A 22,994-nucleotide genomic window follows, 5' to 3' on the forward strand; every position below is an offset into this window, starting at 1 on the left:
ACATCCAAACCGTCATCGAACCCATCGTTCTACCATTCCTAGACCGGCAAGGGAACTTGCTGTTCCAACAGGACAATGCACGTCCGCATGTATCCCGTGCCACCCAACGTGCTCTAGAAGGTGTAAGTCAACTACCCTGGCCAGCAAGATCTCCGGATCTGTCCCCCATTGAGCATGTTTGGGACTGGATGAAGCGTCGTCTCACGCGGTCTGCACGTCCAGCACGAACGCTGGTCCAACTGAGGCGCCAGGTGGAAATGGCATGGCAAGCCGTTCCACAGGACTACATCCAGCATCTCTACGATCGTCTCCATGGGAGAATAGCAGCCTGCATTGCTGCGAAAGGTGGATATACACTGTACTAGTGCCGACATTGTGCATGCTCTGTTGCCTGTGTCTATGTGCCTGTGGTTCTGTCAGTGTGATCATGTGATGTATCTGACCCCAGGAATGTGTCAATAAAGTTTCCCCTTCCTGGGACAATGAATTCACGGTGTTCTTATTTCAATTTCCAGGAGTGTATTAACACACGATCTATTGAACACATAAGAATGTGGATTGGTGAGCCTCACTAATCATATGCTCATTATCTGCAATCAGAATGTCACTTTCAGATGAACTGTGTGTCAAAAACTGTAAGAAGTGGATCTTACTGCGGTTTAACATTCATTTATTTTCTACTAGCCACTGCACTATTCGATACATCGCCTATGTTACAGGTACAGAGTGAGCACATGCGGCGTGTGCAACCAGCTGGCATCGCAACGTGAAAAGCAGTGGGTATTGCTTATAATAAGGCGTCGATCTGACAAGTGATACCAGAATAGATCTCCTAGAGTGTCATTTGCTAAGCCGGCCGCGGTGGTCTAGCAGGTTCTAGGAGCTCAGTCCGGAACCGAGGGACTGCTACGGTCGCAGGTTCGAATCCTGCCTCGGGCATGGATGTGTGTGATGTCCTTAGGTTAGTTAGGTTTAAGTAGTTCTAAGTTCTAGGCGACTGATGATCACAGATGTTAAGTCCCATAGTGCTCAGAGCCATTTTTTTGTCATTTGCTATTTGCCATTCTTGCATGGCTGTACATTTAACACGGAATATACTGAACAGTTTAGTCTGAAGCAGTATATACGTTGAACGAACGCCAGGAAATAGTGAAATACTAGCCATTTCTTAAACTTTTCTTGTCGCTCTCCGCAGTTGAGATGACAGTGCGGCTGCCTGCCATGGCAAGAATCTGGGTTCTATTCCCAGTACTCCCAGGCAGTTTTCCTTGATGGGAAGACTGCAACGTGCTGACTTAAGTCTAATAAGGCCAACTGGGGCCCTGCTTCAGCACGCAGTACAGCGGCTCCAGGTCGCGAAAACTGACAATGACGAGGAGAGCGGTGTGCTGATCTGACGCCCTCCTACACTAAACTAAAACTAAACTGCGTCCGAACAGGCCTTGGAAGGCCCAACGGCACCGACCGGCCGCCGTGTCATCCTCAGCGCAAAGGCGTCAGTGGATGCGGATATGGAGGGGCATGTGGTCAGCACACCGCTACTTCTCAATCAAGTAGCTCCTCAGTTTGCCTCACAAGAGCTGAGTGCATCCCACTTGCCAACAGCGGTCGGCAGACCGGATGGTCACCCATCCAGGTACTAGCCCAGCCCGACAGCGCTTAACTTCGGTGATCTGACGGGAACCGGTGTTACCACTGCCGCTAGGTCATTGGCGACGCCCTCCCATAGCGCTTCCAAATACGCCACTGGCGTATGATGACACGGCGGGCGGTCGGTATCGATTGGTTCTCCAGGTCTTGTGGACGGAGTTTACATTTACATTTATAGTTTTCTTGATGTTCTAGAAATAATGGTGTGTATTGTGTGTATTAAACCGCGGATCTAGAATCAATGGAGAGGCTCCGTCCCGCCATGGCCCTCAGTGGTTCAGAACCCGACAACAGGCCACAGCAGTCCACCCACCCCACCGCCGTCCCACACCGAACCCAGGGTTATTGTGCGATTCGGCCCCCACTAGACTCCCCGGAACGTCTCATACCAGACAAGTGTAACCCAAATGTTTGCTTGGTAGAGTATGGTGTACGCGTACGTGGAGGCAGTGTTTGAGCAGCAATCGCCGACGTAGTGTAACTGAGGCGGAGTAAGGGGAACCAGCCCGCATTCACCGAAGCAGATGCAAAACCGCCTTAAAAACCAGCCAAAGGCTGGCCGGCTCACCGGACCTCGACACTAATCCACTCGGGAAGCAGCACGCTAGACCGCGCTGCTAGCCGGCCGGGCTAGCAGGCATAATGGTACTCCACCTGATAAATGTTCGTTTTATTTTATACGTTCTGAAGCCATTTCAGTTTTTATTGTTTCCCATCTCATCGGTGTAGTTAGTACTTTCCTACCTTTGAATATTTTTTTTTCGTCGTCGTGTGACAGTTTCTCAACAAGTCCTTGTGCGGCTAGTAATTCTCTACTACATTAGGTAAATCAAGAAAAAATATTTCCCAGTATTCTTAGATGGTGCAGTCTGCTTAAATTCATATCCCCAAAACTCGCTGTATCAGAAAATATCTATTTTGTACACCTACAAATTCTTTTTGTGTCTACCACTATTATTATTATTATTATTATTGTTATCACTATTACTATTATTACACCGGCCGCTGTGGCCCAGCGGTTCTAGGAGTGTCAGTCCGGAACCACGCTGCTGCTAGGGTCGCAGGTTCGAATCCTGCCTCAGGCAAGGATTTGTTCAAATGTTTCCAATGGCTGTGAGCACTGTCGGTCTAAACAGCTGAGGTCATCAGTCCCCTAGGACATCACACACATCCATGCCCGAGGCGGGATTCGAACCTGCGACCGTAGCGGTCGCTCGGTTCCAGACTGAAGCGCCTAGAACCGCTCGGCCACAGCGGCCGGCTCACTCGGTTGGAGTTCAAGCACAAAATAACTTACAACAGCAGGGCCAAACGCGACAATTCGAACTGAACGTCTGGCGTTCGGATGCGATCCAATAGTCGATTACGCTGTGGATGTATTGTTTGACTTCGGAACATTGAACAAATGTTTGTCAACATTGCAATGATTTAGAGGTTTCGACAGACAACGCGGACATAAACCACTGCCGGCCGCTGTGGCCGAGCGGTTCTAGGCGCTTCAGTCCGGAATCGCGCTGCTGCTACGGTGGCTGATTCGAATCCTGTCTCGGGCATGGATGTGTGTGATGTCCTTAGCTTAGGTTAGGTTTAATTACACTCCTGGAAATGGAAAAAAAGAACACATTGACACCGGTGTGTCAGACCCACCATACTTGCTCCGGACACTGCGAGAGGGCTGTAGAAGCAATGATCACACGCACGGCACAGCGGACACACCAGGAACCGCGGTGTCGGCCGTCGAATGGCGCTAGCTGCGCAGCATTTGTGCACCGCCGCCGTCAGTGTCAGCCAGTTTGCCGTGGCATACGGAGCTCCATCGCAGTCTTTAACACTGGTAGCATGCCACGACAGCGTGGACGTGAACCGTATGTGCAGTTGACGGACTTTGAGCGAGGGCGTATAGTGGGCATGCGGGAGGCCGGGTGGACGTACCGCCGAATTGCTCAACACGTGGGGCGTGAGGTCTCCACAGTACATCGATGTTGTCGCCAGTGGTCGGCGGAAGGTGCACGTGCCCGTCGACCTGGGACCGGACCGCAGCGACGCACGGATGCACACCAAGACCATAGGATCCTACGCAGTGCCGTAGGGGACCGCACCGCCACTTCCCAGCAAATTAGGGACACTGTTGCTCCTGGGGTATCGGCGAGGACCATTCGCAACCGTCTCCATGAAGCTGGGCTACGGTCCCGCACACCGTTAGGCCGTCTTCCACTCACGCCCCAACATCGTGCAGCCCGCCTCCAGTGGTGTCGCGACAGGCGTGAATGGAGGGACGAATGGAGACGTGTCGTCTTCAGCGATGAGAGTCGCTTCTGCCTTGGTGCCAATGATGGTCGTATGCGTGTTTGGCGCCGTGCAGGTGAGCGCCACAATCTGGACTGCATACGACCGAGGCACACAGGGCCAACACCCGGCATCATGGTGTGGGGAGCGATCTCCTACACTGGCCGTACACCACTGGTGATCGTCGAGGGGACACTGAATAGTGCACGGTACATCCAAACCGTCATCGAACCCATCGTTCTACCATTCCTAGACCGGCAAGGGAACTTGCTGTTCCAACAGGACAATGCACGTCCGCATGTATCCCGTGCCACCCAACGTGCTCTAGAAGGTGTAAGTCAACTACCCTGGCCAGCAAGATCTCCGGATCTGTCCCCCATTGAGCATGTTTGGGACTGGATGAAGCGTCGCCTCACGCGGTCTGCACGTCCAGCACGAACGCTGGTCCAACTGAGGCGCCAGGTGGAAATGGCATGGCAAGCCGTTCCACAGGACTACATCCAGCATCTCTACGATCGTCTCCATGGGAGAATAGCAGCCTGCATTGCTGCGAAAGGTGGATATACACTGTACTAGTGCCGACATTGTGCATGCTCTGTTGCCTGTGTCTATGTGCCTGTGGTTCTGTCAGTGTGATCATGTGATGTATCTGACCCCAGGAATGTGTCAATAAAGTTTCCCCTTCCTGGGACAATGAATTCACGGTGTTCTTATTTCAATTTCCAGGAGTGTAGTTCTAAGTCTAGGTGACTGACGACCTCAGATGTTAAGTCCCATAGTGCTTAGAGCCATTTGAATCATTTTGAACTATTATTACTATGGCACCTATTAGTCATTGAGTTTCTTTTGGCGGAAAACTAGAGAATCGCACATATTCATAGGTGGTTGAAGAATGTCTACACATACCTGGCAGCGAACAAAAGCACGGTGAGTCGTTGAGCGAGGCGTCTGTCATCACCGCAACAAGGTCGCGCAAACGTGTCCGATCTTCCGTGCGCCGGCCGGCCGCAAGCAACTGTGACTCAAGCAGTGTTGGAACGTGAGGACACTCTTACTCGTGATAATGGACGGATTACAATCAAACACCTGGCTGCTGCTCAAGTGGACGTCTCCGTTGGTAGTGCTGATACTCTCGTCCACCGGTTGGCGTACTCAAAGGAGGCTGCTCACTGAATTCCTCCCAGCCTAACAGAAGACCACAAAGACCAACGAAGGACCCTCTGGGCGGAACTTCTTGTGCGTTACGAGGCTGATCGTCACTGAGAATCGTCACAGACGATGAAACTTTGCTTCATCACTTCGAACCGACAGCAAAACGGCAATGGATGCAGTGACGGTACACCAAGTTTCCTCCGAAGATAACATTCAACACCATCAGTTGGTAAAGTCAAGGCGACGGACTTCTGGGACTCTGAAATGGTTAGTCCTGTGTCCTCCCTGATGTGCAACACAGGGTGCAAGTGCAGGGTGATTTAATTAAAGTGAGACTTTGAAATAGCTGTAGAAATAACACCACTGGTCAGAATGACGTCAAATCGCAAAGGAATATTATCTCAGAAGGGGGAAAGCGAATGGCAGAACAAAAATAAATAGTTACAAAATGTAGCAATAGATGGCGCTGTAAGCATCGTAATTTAATAGTGAACGACTACGAATGACAAGTGAATCGTACAACAATGCCTAAGGTCTACGTTTGACGTTGAACAAACTTTTACTACTGTGCACGGGTGTACAGGTGGGATACTGCTAGTTACGGAAGCTCATCCTCCACGGCAGGGTCATATCACATCTGATGTTAAAAGTCTGTTTTTAATCAACCTGAGGCCAAAAAAACGCATAAAAAGCATCAATCAAAATGAAATCGGATTATTAATTTCCGTGTGACTGATGCAAAACATGTTCAGTATGCTGTTCACCGGCCGGCCGAAGTGGCCGTGCGGTTAAAGGCGCTCCAGTCTGGAACCGCAAGACCGCTATGGTCGCAAGTTCGAATCCTGCCTCGGGCATGGATGTTTGTGATGTCCTTAGGTTAGTTAGGTTTAACTAGTTCTAAGTTCTAGGGGACTAATGACCTCAGCAGTTGAGTCCCATAGTGCTCAGAGCCATTTGAACCATTTTGCTGTTCACCGTTTTCTACAACAGGTTGAAATCGAGAAACAGCATGTTCCACAACTGACCGAAGTGTTTCCGGGGTCACGTTCAGAATGTGTTCCACAATGTGTGCCTTCACTGCAGGTTATATTTGCAATCGGAGCACCGAACACAACGTCTTTCAGATAGCCCCACAGCCAGAAATCACACGCATTGAGATCATGTGATCGGGACGGCCACCCTGTAGGGAATTGGCGGCTGATCATTCTAGCATTTCCGAAATGGCGCATCAGCAGCTGCTTAACTAGATTTGCAATATGCAGAAGACACTCACAGCGTTTACCAGTGACGGTACAGGTAACGTGACCGGAAGCACCTGTCTCTTCAAAAAAAATATGGCCCTATGATAAATCATGTCGTAAACCGGCACCACACAGAGACCTTTTCAGGATGAAGTGGTGCTGGTTGATTTGCGTGTGGATTTTCCGTTACCCATATTCGACAAAATGGTGATAATGCCTCTGAGCACTATGCGACTCGGCATCTAAGGTCATCAGTCCCCTAGAACTTAGAACTACTTAAACGTAACTAACCTAAGGACATGACACACATCCATGCCCGAGGCAGGATTCGAGCCTGCGACTGTAGCGGTCGCGCGGTTCCAGACTGTAGCGCCTAGAACCGCTAGGCCACAACGGCCGGCCATATTCGACAGTTGTGTGTATTGACATGTCCTGTCAGATGGAAGTGGGCTTCGTCTGTCCACAAAACCTTCCACGGCCAATCGTGGTCCATGCGAGCAAGAAATTCGAAAGCAAAGGTCTCTCTTGCTGGCAGGTCAACAGGAAGCAACTCGTGCACACGAATAATTTTGAATGGATAGCCGTGCTCACGGGTATGTCCAATGTTCGGGCAGTTCTCCGTGCTCTACACGTTTGCACACCGCCACTCGTCTCCTCCTGCACTGCTGTGGCCACTGCTTCCACTGACGTCGAATCAATTCGTTTCCTACCTCTACCAGGCTGCACACGAAAAATTCCAGTCTTTTCGAACTTCTGAATCATTTTCTACATACCCACGGCAGTCATCGGACCAACGCCTTTTTTTTAAACCTTTCCCTGTCTGGAACTTCTGCAGAGTGACGTGTGCACAGTCATCACTCTTGTAATACAGCTTTACAAGCAGAGCGCGATACTGCGCCGGCCGTTGTGGCCGAGCGGTTCTAGGCGCTACAGTCTGGAACCGTGCGACCGCTACGGTCGCAGGTTCGAATCCTGCCTCGGGGATGGATGTGTGTGATGTCCTTAGGTTGGTTAGGTTTAAGTAGTTCTAAGTTCTAGGGGACTGATGACCTCAGAAGTTAAGCCCCACAAAGTTCAGAGCCATTTGAACCATTTTTGAGCTATCCTGCATTGAAACAGTCATGGCGAACGTCGCAGACGCGAAAGCAGGAAAATCCGTGTTTATACCAGCTTCAGTGGGTCGTGTTCAGGACAGGTGTTTTCATTTACGTACTCTGACACAGCGCCATCTTTTCACCAATTTGTTTTCTTCTGCCAAACGTTTCCCCCTTCTCTGATAATATTCCGTTGCAATTTGACATCATTCTGGCCAGTGGTGTTACTTCTACAGCGTTTTGAAAGTTTAATTATAAACACCCTGTATATTGTACAACTCGAAGAAACGACTTGAACGTGTTCGTCGCCACAAAAATGCAAACGAACTTCTCCTTGTTTTTCACAGCGCAACGCCTCAGAAGTCTGTCCACCCGAAAACAGTTCACAACACTTTGCTCATTAAAGATTAATTCAAGAGCCTGTGACTGATAAACTCTCGCTAACGTTGTGTAGACGACCTGCCAATCTGTTTAGTATTAAATTGTCTGACGATGGCCTCTAGAGGAATCCGGTTCACGACAAACTATAAAGTAAGTATTATCATGGAATATCCATACTGCGTATTTCAGTTTTTAATACACAGCGTGGTTTTAATTAAACTGTCGATACTTGAGAGGGCTCCCAAGAAAAATGAGTGATCGTAGGACAATGAAGCTTTGTGGAAATATTTGTAACGGCATGCAAAACAAAAATAACGAATAAGTCATTGAAAGAAAAATACTTCAAATTCCACATAATGGGGTAACATTTGTTAATTTCCTACGATCGTTACGTACCTGCTTACAAACGTTGCACAATGTGACGACAGCGTGTTTCCACGACAGCCTGGAACAGCAATAGAGATAGCAGTCCACAGTTGTTCACAGCACTTTTTCGGAAGGTGGAGCGCGGAACGTTCAACTGTGCAGACTAGAAATCTACTCGGTAGGAATCAGCATTGGTTTCGAAAAAGACGATCGTGTGAAACCCAGCTCGCGCTATTCGTCCACCAGACTCAGAGGGCCATAGACACGGGTTCCCAGCCAGATGCCGTGTTTCTTGACTTCCGCAAGGCGTTCGATACAATTCCCCACAGTCGTTTAATGAACAAAGTAAGAGCATATGGACTATCAGACCAATTGTGTGATTGGATTGAAGAGTTCCTAGATAACAGAACGCAGCATGTCATTCTCAGTGGAGAGATGTCTTCCGAAGTAAGAGTGAGCTCAGGTGTGCCACAGGGGAGTGCCGTAGGACCGATGCTATTCTCAATATACATAAATGACCTTGTGGATGACATCGGAAGTTCACTGAGGCTTTTTGCGGATCATGCTGTGGTGTATCGAGAGGTTGTAGCAATGGAAAACTGTACTGAAATGCAGGAGGATCTGCAACGAATTGACGCATGGTGCAGGGAATGGCAATTGAATCTCAATGTAGGGAAGTGTAATGTGCTGCGAATACATAGAAAGAAAGATCCCTTATCATTTAGCTACAGTATAGCAGGTCAGCAACTGGAAGCAGTTAATTCCATAAATTATTTGGGAGTAGGCATTAGGAGTGATTTAAAATGGAATGATCATACAAAATTAATCGTCGGTAAAGCAGATGCAACAGTGAGATTCATTGGAATAATCCTAAAGAAATACAGTTCGAAAAGAAAGGAAGTAGGTTACAGTACACTTGTTCGAGCACTGCTTGAATACTGCTCAGCAATGTGGGATCCGTACCAGATGGGGTTGATAGAAGAGATAGAGAAGATCCAACAGAGAGCAACGCGCTTCGTTACAGGATCATTTAGTAATCGCGAAAGCGTTACGGAGATGACAGACAAACTCCAGTGGAAGACTCTGCAGGAGAGACGCTCAGTAGCTCGGTACGGGCTTCTGTTGAAGTTTCGAGAACATACCTTCACCGAGGAGTCAAGCAGTATACTGCTCCCTCCTAGGTATATCTCGTGAACAGAGTATGAGGCCGGCCGCTGTGGCCGAGCGGTTCTAGGCGCGCAGTCCGGAACCGTGCGACTGCTACGGTCGCAGGTTCGAATCCTGCCTCGGGCACGGATGTGTGTGATGTCCTTAGGTTAGTTAGGTTTAAGTAGTTCTAAGTTCTAGGGGACTAATGACCACAGCAGTTGAGTCCCATAGTGCTCAGAGCCATTTGAACCATTTGAACAAAGTATGAGGAAAAAATCAGAGAGATTAGAGCCCACACAGAGGCATACCGACAATCTTTATTTCCACGAGACTGGAATAGAAGGGAGAACCGATAGAGGTACTCAAAGTAGCCTTTGCCACACACCGTCAGGTGGCTTGCGGAGTATGGATGTAGATGTAGATGTAGACGTACAAGTCGCACGTTGTGTGCAGCATTCCTAGGCGTGGCAGTTTCTGGCGCAATTGTCCTTGGGCCTCTTACATTTAATTCGAACTACGCAATCACTTTGTTGGATCCTCGTGTGGAGAAAGGAGCTCTCCGTATTCCTTTAATACGTTGATACTTGCGAAAACCAGCAGCAGTGATGCTGTTGTTTTGATAAAGCAGCTTTAGTAGTAAAGTTCTGTTCATTTTGTCCAGACCCGTGCAGACTGTCTGCAACTGTAATGCTGACTGATGCTTGTGTTTCGACGCTACGTCGCCGCACCAGTGCCGCCACCTAGCGGCGAATCATGACACTAACACTACTAAGAACGCAGATCCTACACTGCACAGTCTGAATATACCTGTAATTCGTATAAAGTTGGGTACAGATGCAGTAAACAGTTTTTCGTCAGCGCTGGCTGTAGTAACTAAAGTGTAAATGGCTCCTCCCGTCGGAGGTTCGAGTCCTCCCTCGGGCATGGGTGTGTGTGTGTGTGTATGTGTGTGTGTGTGTGTGTGTGTGTGTCAGCGTAAGTTAGTTTAAGTTAGATTAAGTGGTATGCAAGCTTAGGGACCGATGACCTCAGCAGTTGGGTCCCATAAGACCTTACCACAAATTTTCCAAAAGTGTAATTACGACCACCCCGTATTTTATTGTTAACATCATATGCATCTGTGGCACTTCAAAACTGAGACTGAAGGGCGACGGTAAGTTACACAACCTGCGGCAAAATTCAATTAACGGAAAATGCAGTACAGCGTTTTGTAGCTTTAATGGTTTTGTCCTACTGAAATTGTTCAAAGAGTCCTCCAATATTATCTAGACTTTAAACACACCATTTAAATACCAATATACATATATTGTCACTCCCAATTGCCACCACAAGTGTTTCAAATGCTTTTTGAATCATTCCCTGAAAGGCTGTAGGTTTAATAGTTCTGTCGTGAAAATATTGTTTTTGAAAAACCGCTACATTGAAAAATTACTCGGTATGAGATGTGGTGATCTTGGACGCCAATCTACAAGGGTTGCCCAGAAAGTAACGCAACGCATTTTTTTTTCCTTCAACAATTCTTTATCGAACATAATGAGAATTACATACACGAAAGAAAGGTGTTTTAGCTGCACACCGTATTTTTCCACGTAATCTCCATACCGTTCTATGGCCTTCCTCCAGCACGAAACAGCCAGTCGTTGTGGCCGAGCGGTTCTAGGCGCTGCAGTCCGGAACCGCGAGACTGCTACGGTCGCAGGTTCGAATACTGCCCCGGGCATGGATGTGTGTGATATCCTTAGCTTAGTTAGGTTTACGTAGTTCTAAGTCTAGAGGACTGATGACCTCAGATGTTAAGTGCCAAAGTGCTTAGAGCCATTTGAACCATTTTTTAACCAGCGCGAAACAAGGGCGTGTATTGCCTGTCGGTACCAATCCTTGTCCTCTTCACCTGCTCATCGTCCTTAAAATGTCTTCTCGAGCTGTAACGCGTCCATCATCGCGAATGACAGCATCAGCTCGCTGCAACATGTCAGGTGTGACAGCCGTGGATGGGCTCCCCGGCCGCTTCAAATCGTGGAGCTCCGCCGAATCGCCTTCTGATGACACCCTCCGTGCGCAGTCACTAACTGTACTTCTGTCGATAGCAGATATTCCACAGACTTAGCGCAAGCGTTTGTGAATATTCCCCATGTTTTATTTCTCTTCAGGGAGAAATTCAATGACGGCACGTTGCTTGTAACGTACATCACCTACAGGCGGCATTTTGAAACTGTCCTGTAGTTACGCAACCTGTCAGAAGCGACGGAAACCTGGCGCGCTCACTCAGGAAGCTTCAAATAATGCATACGTAACGTTTCGCATTCGTAGTATTGTTTTCGGCTGAGAAAAAAAAGTAGTGCATTCATTACTTTCTGCGCATCCCTCGTATTCCACACTGCCTTCGTACCCACTCTTGAAAACTGCCATCTGAAAATGTCCTGGCGTGTAATCTGTAGGGTGATGGGTGGTTCAAATGGCTCTGAGCCCCTAGAACTTAGAACTACTTAAACCTAACTAACCTAAGGACGTCACACAACAGCCAGTCATCACGAGGCAGAGAAAATCCCTGACCCCGCCGGCAATCGAACCCGGGAACCCGGGCGTGGGAAGTGAGAACGCTACCGCACGACCACGAGCTGCGGACGTAGGGTATTGGAGCACCGTTTTGATTTCAAATGAAATTCTTCCGCACAGATTCAGGTACAGGAGTGTTTTCTAATTCAGTAATAACTCCTGTTCACATTTCAACGTTCGTTTCCGCAGTCACGGTCCCATCGAAAAAATAAGAGCCTGACACTCTTTTGCTGCACACATAGCGATACCGTTACCCCAAGGACATTTAAATCTTTCTCAGGAACAAATTTCGGATTTTCAAAAGGCCGACACGCACACTTGTGTCTGTTAACTCGTCCATTTACGAGGCGTGTGTTTTTAAGTAAGTACGGTTTTGAAATAAAAATAGACGTGCTAAGATATCTCAATAATTTTATTTTTACACGAAAGCCAGGACCTTAGTCTAGTTTTCTACATAATTTCCGTCAATACTGAGGCACCTGTCATAACGTTGTAACAGTTTCTGAATACCCTCCTCGTAGAAGTCTGCCTCCTGACTTGTTAACCGCTGCATCACCACTGTTTTCACTCCGTCATCGTCCTGAAGACGCTGACCGCCCAGGTGTTTCCTCAAGTGCAGGAACAGATGGTAGTCACTGGGCGCAAGATCGGGGCTGTACGGAGGATGATCTAGAGTTTCCCATCGAAAAGATGTGATGAGATATTTGGTCTGATTCGCCACATGCGGTCGGGCATTGTCTTGCAGCAAAACGATGTCCTTGCTCAACTTCCATGGGCTGTTGCTTTGATTCTGGTGTGACGTAGGCCACCCGTGTTTCATCGCCCGTAATAATTGGCTTAAGAAATCATCACCGTCGTTGTGGTACCGCTCAAGGAAAGTCAATGCACTGTCTAAACGTTTGGTTTTGTGCACATCCGTCAACTTTTTCGGTACCCAACGTGCGCATAATTTTCGGAAATTCAAGTGCTCGGTCACAGTGCCATACAATAAACACTAGGAGAAACATTAGGAAAGTCATCCCGCAAGGAGGAAATCGTAAAGCGTCTGTTTTCTCTCACCTTATTGTCCACTATCGTGCACAAACTTTCATTAACGACCGAAAGACGCCGACTCCGTTGTTCATCATGCACATTTGTGCTGCTATCTTTAAATGCTCTCATCCACTTTCGCACCCTTCCATGACTCATAATGTTTTCTCCGTAAACTGCACAGATCTCACGATGAATATCGATCGCTTTTAGGCCTTTAGCACTACGAAATCTTATAACAGTCCGTAGTTCACAGTTGCCGACACTCACGATTATCGGAGGCATCTTAAACACTCAGTACACAGCGGAAACAAGGAAGAATCAGACCGTAACGGCGTCAGTGCGTAGATTAAGGTACAAGCTTTCATGTAAAAATAAAATTATTGAGATATCTTAGCACGTCTTTTCTTAATTTCAAAACGGTACTTACTTAAAAAAAAACACGCCTCGTAATTTAAAACTTGCTTCATTAGAGAATGGGACAGTCTTTTGAAAGTAATGATGACTCTCACTGCGGATCACATACAGAATTCACGTCTTCCATCAGGATGACCCTCGTTTATGACGTGTAGCAATGTAGGAACTGTATAAGGCTTCAGATGCAACGTTTTTAACATCGTTCTTAAATCTCTGTCCGAAAATCTTAGTTCCTTACAAGGTTTCCTTCCAGATTTTTTGGGTGATTGCTACGCGACGAGATGTAGCTTTTCTTCAGTAGTCGCTAATTCCGGGCGGCTACTGAGTCGTAAGTGAACCACAGACATTGTCACTCCGAACCTTCGATTTAATTTGCAGACAGTTCATCTGCACTGTGGCTATGAATGCGGCAACTTTACAACGAAAGATCGTCTTACGACTTCATAATTTCGATCTCATTTCCACTACATCTAACAAAGCAACACACGCTACTCTATATTGTACACAATTTACTTTTCATAATGTATACTTTTCAAGCCTACAATGAATGTACAAATGATGGCCAGCCTGAGATTGTGACTCGTTAACAACAAACCACTTCTGTTATCACACTTCAAACAAATTTCACTACGCTTGGTTTTCGCAGTTTTTCCGTATAGGGCATAATATTTAGATACTTAACTGAAATTTGAGCGTCATCAGAAACGCGCAGAGGTTAATTGACTTACGCGACAAGCGGTATTGCGGAGCGGGGAGGTTCAGGCGCTCAGTCCGGAACCGCGCGACTGCTACGGTCGCAGGTTCGAATCCTGCCTCGGGCATGGATGTGTGTCATGTCCTTAGGTTAGTTAGGTTTAAGTAGTTCTAAGTTCTAGGGGACTGATGACCTCAGATGTTAAGTCCCATGGTGCTCAGAGCCATTTGAACCATTTTTTTGGAGCGGGGAGGGAGGGAGATCCGCTCCTATGTGAAATCGCTAAGCAGGGTTTTATACAGTCACTCGTTGACCAGTCTCGTGTGGCACTAGAAAGCAGCAAAAGGAAAGCCGAAGTTACAAATTACGCGTCTAAGAAATCATTAGCACAGGAGGAAATTACCGTCATTTGACGTCGCACAGACTTCCCTGTGAAGGACATAGTTATCGGCACTCCTTGCGTATTCGAAGAGTTGAAAACAAATAGTTCGCGAGATCCAGATGGAATCCTAGTTCACTTTTACACAGAGTACTTTACGGTATTGGCCCCTTACTTAGCTGGCATTTATCTCGCGCAGCGCATAATCACAAGCTCCTGGAGGGAAAAAAAAACAAAAAAAAAAAAAAACGCCAGTGAATCCTGTTCTTTCTTTCTTTCTTTTGCTTGCGCCTTGTACCGCAGTTCGCGCAGGGTCGGCGTGGTTAAATCGGATTTGGCATGTTAATGTGAAAGGGTGGCCGGATGCCCTTCCTGCCACCAACCCGGCAGTGTACATTTTGGTTCGTATGGAGGCATTTAGACAGTAGTTTTGCCTCACTCTATTTCCGAGTGGAACAGGAAAGAGCCGGCCGCTGTGGCCGAGCGGTTCTAGGGCGCTTCAGTCTGGAACAGCTGCTACGGTCCCAGGTTCGAACCCTCCCTCGGACACGGATGTGTGTGATGTCCTTAGGTTAGTTAGGTTTAAGTAGCTCTAAGTTCTAGGGGACTGATGACCTCAGATGTTAAGTCCCATAGTGCTCAGAGCCATTTCAACCATTTTCTAGGGGACTGATGACCTCAGATGTTGAGTCCTATAGTGCTTAGAGCCATTTGAACCATTTTTTTTTGAACAGGAAAGAACTGAGGTGACACAGTGGTCAGCACACTGGACTCGCATTCGAGAGAACGACTGTTCAAACCCGCGACCGGCCATCCTGATTTAGGTTTTCCGTGATTTTCTTAAATCGCTTCAGGGTAAATCCGGGATGGTTCCTTTGAAAGGGCACTGCCGATTTCCTTCCACATCCTTCCCCAATCCGATGGGACCGATGACCTCGCTGTTTAAGGGAAATGAGTAGTAGTGGTACAAGTCACCCTCCGCCATACACCACATGCGGAGTATGTATGTGGATGCATATCCGGAACAAATCGGGAACACCTATCTCTGGAAAATAAGACCGTGGAGGTCGTGGTTCAGACGCTGAGTTGGGTTGTTAAGAGTGTTAGAAGCTGGAGCGCCAGTGAGCGGACGGACAGTTCTCCTTCTGGAGAAGCGAGCAGCGAGTGCGGACGCGAGGAAATCCGAGCCGCGCGGCCAGGGAAGGCGGCCGGCTGCCACCTGTGGCGGACGCAGCAGCTCGGCTCACTGCGCATGCGCCGCGACTTCGCGGAACGCTGACCTGCCCTGGCAGGGTAGGCAGGTACTGTGCGACAGGCGTGACGTCTCGTGCGGCGGCTAGCTGAGCCGTGGCTGACTGCTCGCCGCTGCTTTTCTCTTTCCACTGTGCTGCACGCACTGCCAGACACCAGCATCGTGAGGGGAAACACCTCCTCCACTGTACACTCAGGCCGGGCGGTCGCCAGCCCACTGACCGACACCGAAAACTACTAAAACTTTTAACCATTGAGGGTAGGTTTACTACCTTTGGCCCGAAAAAAGCATGTTCTGCGAGAATTTTTTTCTCGGGATGCGTTATAGATATCAATGTCAAATTTGGTCAAACTGTTTGTTGATATTTCCTCTAAGAGCTGGAATTTTTTCGACTGGAAATGTCGAAGAGCAAAGGCGGAAGTGCTGCCATAACGAAACAAAATTTCGACGTAGACCTCCACGCGCGGGATCTCACAGGTCAGCCGGCTCGCCTGCAATCAAAATTGAGTTGACGTTAGCGAAGTATACAGGGTTGCCCATTGATAGTGACCGGGCCAAATATCTCACGAAATAAGCATCAAACGAAAAAAACTACAAAGGACGAAACACGTCTAGCTTGAAGGGGGAAACCAGATGGCGCTATGGTTGGCCTTCTAGATGGCGCTGCCATAGGTCAAACGGATATGAACTTCGGTTTTTAAAATAGATAGGAACCCCCATTTTTTATTGCATATTCGTGTAGTACGTACAGAAATATGAATGTTTTAGTTGGACCACTTTTTTCGCTTTCTGATACATGGCGCTGTAATAGTCACACACATATGGCTCACAATTTTAAACGAACTGTTGGTAACAGGTAGGTTTTTTAAATTAAAATACAGAACGTTCCAATGTGATACATATACCTTTGTGAACATATAATTTCTGAGAACGCATGCTGTTACAGCGTGATTACCTGTAAATACCACATTAATGCAATTAATGCTCAAAATGATGTACGTCAACCTCAATGCATCTGGCAATACGTGTAACGACATTCCTCTCAACAGCGAGTAGTTCGCCGTCCGTAATGTTCGCACATGCATTGACAATGCGCTGACGCATGTTGTCAGACGTTGTCGGTGGATCACGATAGAAAATATCCCTCAACTTTCCCCACAGAAAGAAATCCGGGGACGTCAGATCCGGTGAACGTGCGGGCCACGGTATGGTGCTTCGACGACCAATCCATCTGTCATGAAGTATGCTATCCAATTCCGCTTCAACCGCACGCGAGCTATGTGCCGGACATCCCTCATGTTGGAAGTACATCGTCATTCTGTCATGCAGTGAAACATCTTGTAGTGACATCGGTAGAATATTACGTAGGACATCAGCATACATTGCACCATTTAGATTGCCATCGATAAAATGGGGGCCAATTATCCTTCTTCCCATAATGCCGCACGATACATTATCCCGCCAAGGTCGCTGATGTTCCACTTGTCGCAGCCATCGTGGATTTTCCGTTGCCCAATAGTGCATATTATGCCGGTTTCCGTTACCGCTGGTGGTGAATGACACTTCGTCGCTAAATAGAACGCGTGCAAAACATCTGTCATCGTCCCGTAATTTCTGTTGTGCCCAGTGGCAGAACTCTACATGACGTTCAAAGTCGTTGCCATGCAATTCCTGGCGCATAGAAATATGGTAAGGGTGCAGTCGATGTTGATGCAGCATTCTCAACACAGACGTTTTTGAGAATCCTGATTCTCGCGCAGTTTGTCTGCTACTGATGTACGGATTAGCCGCGACAGCAGCTAAAACACCTACTTGGCCATCATAATTTTTTGCAGGTCGTGGTTGCCGTTTCACATGTGGCTGAACACTTCCTGTTTCCTTAAATAACGTAACTATCCGGCGAACGGTCCGGACACTTGGATGATGTCGTCCAGGCTACCGAGCAGTATAAATAGCACACGCCCGTTGGGCATTTTGATCACAATAGCTATACATCAACACGATATCGACATTTTCCGCAATTGGTAAACGGTCCATTATAACACGGGTAATGTATCACGAAGCACTGGCGGAATGTTACGTGATACCACGTACTTATACGTTTGTGACTATTACAGCGCCATCTGTCACAAAGCGAAAAAAGTGGTCCAACTAAAACATTCATATTTCTTTACGTACTTACCGAATATGTAATAAAAAAATAGGGGTTCCTATTTAAAAGAAACGCAGTTGATATCCGTTTGACCTATGGCAGCGCCATCTAGAGGGCCAACCATAGCGCCATCTGGTTTCCCCCTTGAAGCTAGACGAGTTTCATCCTTTGTAATTTTTTCATTTGATGCTTATTTCGTGAGATAATTGGCGCGGTCACTATCAATGTACCACCCTGTACAAGATTCTTTAGGAGCTGTACGTCGCTTAAGTTATTTGGACCGTAGGGAAGAAAATGTCAGCCATCTGAAAAAAAAATACGGTTTTGTTAATCGATTTTTCGACTTCTTCGGACAAGTAAAAATATTTATCGTTGATGGATCGAAATAAAAGTGGTACAACTCCTAGACTATTTAGTTAGCTTCGTCGAAAACGAAGAATCACGCCAATCGGTTCAGTAGATTTGAAGTTAATATACCGCGCGATAAAAAAATTAAAAAAATCATAATTTCGAGAAAAACGCGTTTGAAGTTTTGACTACATATAAACACAATATTATGCAACTTACGTGCAACCTACTATTCCGGGTCCATAAACTAGTCCTTCCTCTTCCTCACAGAGGGCGTTCTGCTCGATCTGGGCCATCCTGCGCTGCTCCAGAGCCGCTCTTACGGCCGGTGACAAGCGGTTTCCGGCCGCTCGAATCCGGTGGTCGTCCGAATGCTTGGCGAACTGCGTCGAATGGAGTCCCAGGGTGACGTCCATCGTTGTCATGGTCTTCAGAATTGCTGAAAACCCTTCGTTGAAGCCATTCACTACCAGGACAGTCGCAGTCTCCACAGTCTTCGCACCAGAATGCAAATGCTTGGGGGCTAACTTCCAAACACATGCGTTCGAACTTCCATTTGAATTTTGTATGTTTCCTCCCAAGCACCTGTACAATAACTCGTCCTCCGAAAGAAACAAACTGGTGCGTGAAAAAGGCCGATTTCAGGCAGGAGCATTTTTTTGTTCAACCGTTCCGTCCCGTATTCGGAAAAACTGTTTCAGGGGTGGATCCTAAACTCTTTTATGGATCAAAAAATGCAATTTAAAAAAATTCGATTTTGAACCAAAAGGTAGTAAACCTCCCCGTAAGGACACAGTGATGCTGATAAATAAAGGTTTCTTATAATGACACGAATCGATCATATCGCGTAATTGTCAGGCGCTTGACAGCATGTCCCTTGCAAAGTAGTCACAAAGAAAATTTGTGCGTGTTTGAAGCCTTATACTCACATTTTCCGCTCTGTTGTGTATATGTGCTAGATTTTCTTTCTACTGCTATTGTTTACACTGTTTTCGCGCCGTTTTTTATGTGATTTCACTGCCACGTTTACTTCACACGTATTTTCCACAAACTGTGTTTTCACCACACACTCCCGTCTCCACATTCATTGAAAGGTGCTATGTTGTTGTCGCTGCTCACTTGTTCATAGTTTGCATTATGTTTTACTGCGCCGCTGACTGAATGTCTTCTGAGAACTACTGTAGTGTCTCTGCAAGGGGAGAACGAATGTGTAAAAAATGTGTATGTGTGTGTGTGTGTGTGTGTGTGTGTGTGTGAGAGAGAGAGAGAGAGAGAGAGAGAGAGAGAAAGAGAGAGAGAGACAGCGGCAGAGAGAGAGAGCCGGAAAGAGAGCTGGGGTATCGAGAAAACGGGTGTTTTACAATGATTGAGGGTGTTTAATGATCATGTTTTGTGTCGGGAAATGTCTATGTATAGCTCACTGACTGCTCCAAGCAGTGTTTTGTCGCACAGTGTTGTATTGTACTTCAAGGCCTTCTTTCCGTGTATTATTGCTTTCCGTATATGGTAGTTGTCTACAGTGAGTCGGTCCGCATCTCGTGGTCGTGCGGTAGCGTTCTCGCTTCCCACGCCCGGGTTCCCGGGTTCGATTCCCGGCGGGGCCAGGGATTTTCTCTGTCTCGTGATGGCTGGGTGTTGTGTGCTGTCCGTAGGTTAGTTAGGTTTAAGTAGTTCTAAGTTGTAGGGGACTAGTGACCATAGATGTTAGATAGAGTCCAGCTATGAAGAATTTGTCTGCGGAGGTGTTCAAATTTTTCTGCAGAACAATATTTTCAGTCCTCGTTCCTACAGTATGTTCCCCACCCTGTGGATGTTTTCGTAGCTGTATCTTACTATGTGCTAGGCTGTGTTCTCTAAAGTGTTCCTGATTCCCTGCGTTTGTCACGTGTTAGTACTCTGTCGCTGGTAATTCGTTTACGTTTCGTTGCTTTTATATTTTGTTGGCTCTGAGCACTATGGGACTTAACTTCAGAGGTCATCAGTCCCCTAGAACTTAGAACTACTTAAACCTAACTAACCTAAGGACATCAGACACATCCATGCCCGAGGCAGGATTCGAACCTGCGACCGTAGCAGTCGCGCTATATTTTGTTGTTCAGTTTGTTTATTATTTATGTGTTCTACCCCCTCTCTCTCTCTGGCGTATTGTGTTGAGTTCCTGTGTGTAGCCGAGTTTGTCTAGTGGAGTTCCCTTAAGCCTGTGTATCACGTATCAGAAACTTTAGTGTTTGTGTGCCTGGGGGTTGTACTTGCGGCTGTACGTTATCTGAATATTCCAATATTACGTTTGTTGTTGATTTTCTGTTTAGTGATCTCAAAAAAAAAAAAAAAAAAAAAAAAAAAAAAAAAAAAAAAAAAAAAAAAAAAATTAAGTTTCGAGCCTGCTTTTGTCTCCATGGTGAATTTGATATTTGGGTGTTCACCCTGTGTTTATGTCACTGTCTAGTTGGTTTTTTTTTGGGGGGGGGGGCGGGGGAGATCTCTGTTTAGTCTGTGAAGCAAATGATGTCTTCAACGTACGAGAACCAGCAGGTAACCTTCTATTATTCTGAATGTATAATTTAAGCGAATATTTTGTTTTGAATGTGGTTCAGAAATATGTTTTCAAGTAGACCAGTCATGGGTGAGGGCACTGGTAGGCGATTATTTTGTAGACAGAACTCCTTGTTGAAAGTAAACTAGCTCTGCTCTGTTACAACGGTTAGGATGGCTTCAATTTCATCTACGTGGGCATTCGTTGTATTCTCTCATTTCTGCAGTCGTTCTTCAACAATGCTGATTTTTTTTGGAAATGATAATTAAATCAAGACCCTAAGCTGTCGACAGGCGTTGATATACATCAACGGGAACAGTTGAAAAGGTGTGCCCCGACCGGGACTCGAACCCGGGATCTCCTCCTTCCATGGCAGACGCTCTATCCATCTGAGCCACAGAGGGCACAAAGGATAGTGCGACTGCAGCGACTTATCCCTCGCACGCTCCCCGTGGGACTGACATTCCCAACTTAATGTTCACACCCTACATTCGTAGTGCCCCTGCCCATTACACTCATTACTCGCTGCAGACAATCCTTCCGAGTTCTGTAAGAGTTCGGGAAATGCGTGTGCATCCAGCACAGAAGGAGGTGGTCCGAAAGAACAGATACTATCTTGCTGCTGATTTTTTTTCTGCTACTGGCACATTTGTGAACACTGAGGTGATGTCAGATGTTGGAATATTTATGTCTTCTATCTTTCCAATAAGTTTATTGGTGTTTGCAGGTGTCTGTTGTTTGTGGAAGTGTGCAATTTCTGTAGTACTGTACGTATGTGCCTAGGTAGGAGGTAAGATGGCGCATTTTTAAATTAATGGGCTGTTCTTATTGGACAGTTACGTTTACTTATCTGTGGTAAACTATTTAGGATGAGTGCTTTGGGATTGTTCTGTGTAATGAGTATGGCTCGAGTTTCTGTGACGGTAAGTTTGAGTGTTTTCAGAAGTTTCTGTATGTTTCTTTGGTATCTCGTGGTGGGCCCACTGATTAATTTAACGATGTTGTTCTATTCTATGAATTTTTCTGTTCTGTCTCACTCATAAGGAGTAGGGTATTTCCCTTATCCGTCTTCGTGACGATTGCGTTGTGTTCTTGTAGTTTTTTGTTTAGCCTTCTGAGTGTGTTTTGTTCTGTTGCTTTTGGTTTTGAGTTGATGTGGGTCTTGTTCTCCTTGGTTATGTGTTTTAGCAGATATTTTATTAAATGAAACAACACGTTTACTGTTACCAGTCACCGTTTCATTTATCTCCACGATGCGTTTCAAAGGTTTAAACCTCCATCATCAGGTGGATTTACATTAGTTAGTATGACATTTGTGTGTGTTGTGTTACGATTTTTTGGAGGAACTTAAAATTTGCAGACGGATATACAATTTGTGCCAGTAGTTGATGTACATGTAGTTTCATGATGACAAGGGGTACAAGATGTTGGTGCAATGAAATATCTCTAAATGAGGTCAATCTCTTGCCTTGGCGGCTGTCATGGTAACATGACTAAATATTTATGGTAAACATTAAGGTGTGTGTGTGTGTGTGTGTGTGTGTGAGAGAGAGAGAGAGAGAGAGAGAGAGAGAGAGAGAGAAAGAAGGTGTGTGTGTGTGTGTGTGTGTGTGTGTGTGTGTGTGTGTGTGTGTGAGAGAGAGAGAGAGAGAGAGAGAGAGAGAGAGAGAGAGAGAGAGAGTGTGAGGGTGTGCGCGGTTTTGAATGATGTAGGTAGCTGCTGAAACCAAAGATAATACTATTGTAAATATCGTCATTTTTGTCATTTAAGGTGGATTCAAGTTGTTTTATTTGGTGTTGGTATATTTGGAGTGTTTCAGGTATGTCTAGTTTTCTGCCTTTTGGTTGGATGTGTAGGACACTCATACTTGTGTTGTTAACATGTTGTAGGCCAGACAGGCAGATCATTTGAGATTAGATCAAAGAACACATGGCAGCACTAAAACACAAAAACCACAACACATCAGCAATAGTCACCCACCTGCATGAAACAAAATAAAAAAATACGTGTTTCGGCATTTTTGGAAATTCAACTACTCAAGGAGTAAAATGGTTAAAGCTTTTTTTAAATAAATAACTACTATAGAACTACTAAAGGATTCTCAAGGCTACGTCTACAAAAACTGATATTTGGCTTCTAGTTTGGTAACAAAAAAAAGAAGGAAAAAAAACTAACTGCCTAAGGAAGTGCAATAGGGTATGAAAATTTTTAAGATAACATTTCGTTACATTAAAAAAATTTGAAGCTAAATTTATGAAAATTGAGATATTTCAAAATGGTTCAAATGGCTCTGAGCACTATGGGACTTTACATC

Source organism: Schistocerca serialis, chromosome 12 (assembly GCF_023864345.2).
Source record: "Schistocerca serialis cubense isolate TAMUIC-IGC-003099 chromosome 12, iqSchSeri2.2, whole genome shotgun sequence".
NCBI lineage: Eukaryota > Metazoa > Arthropoda > Insecta > Orthoptera > Acrididae > Schistocerca > Schistocerca serialis.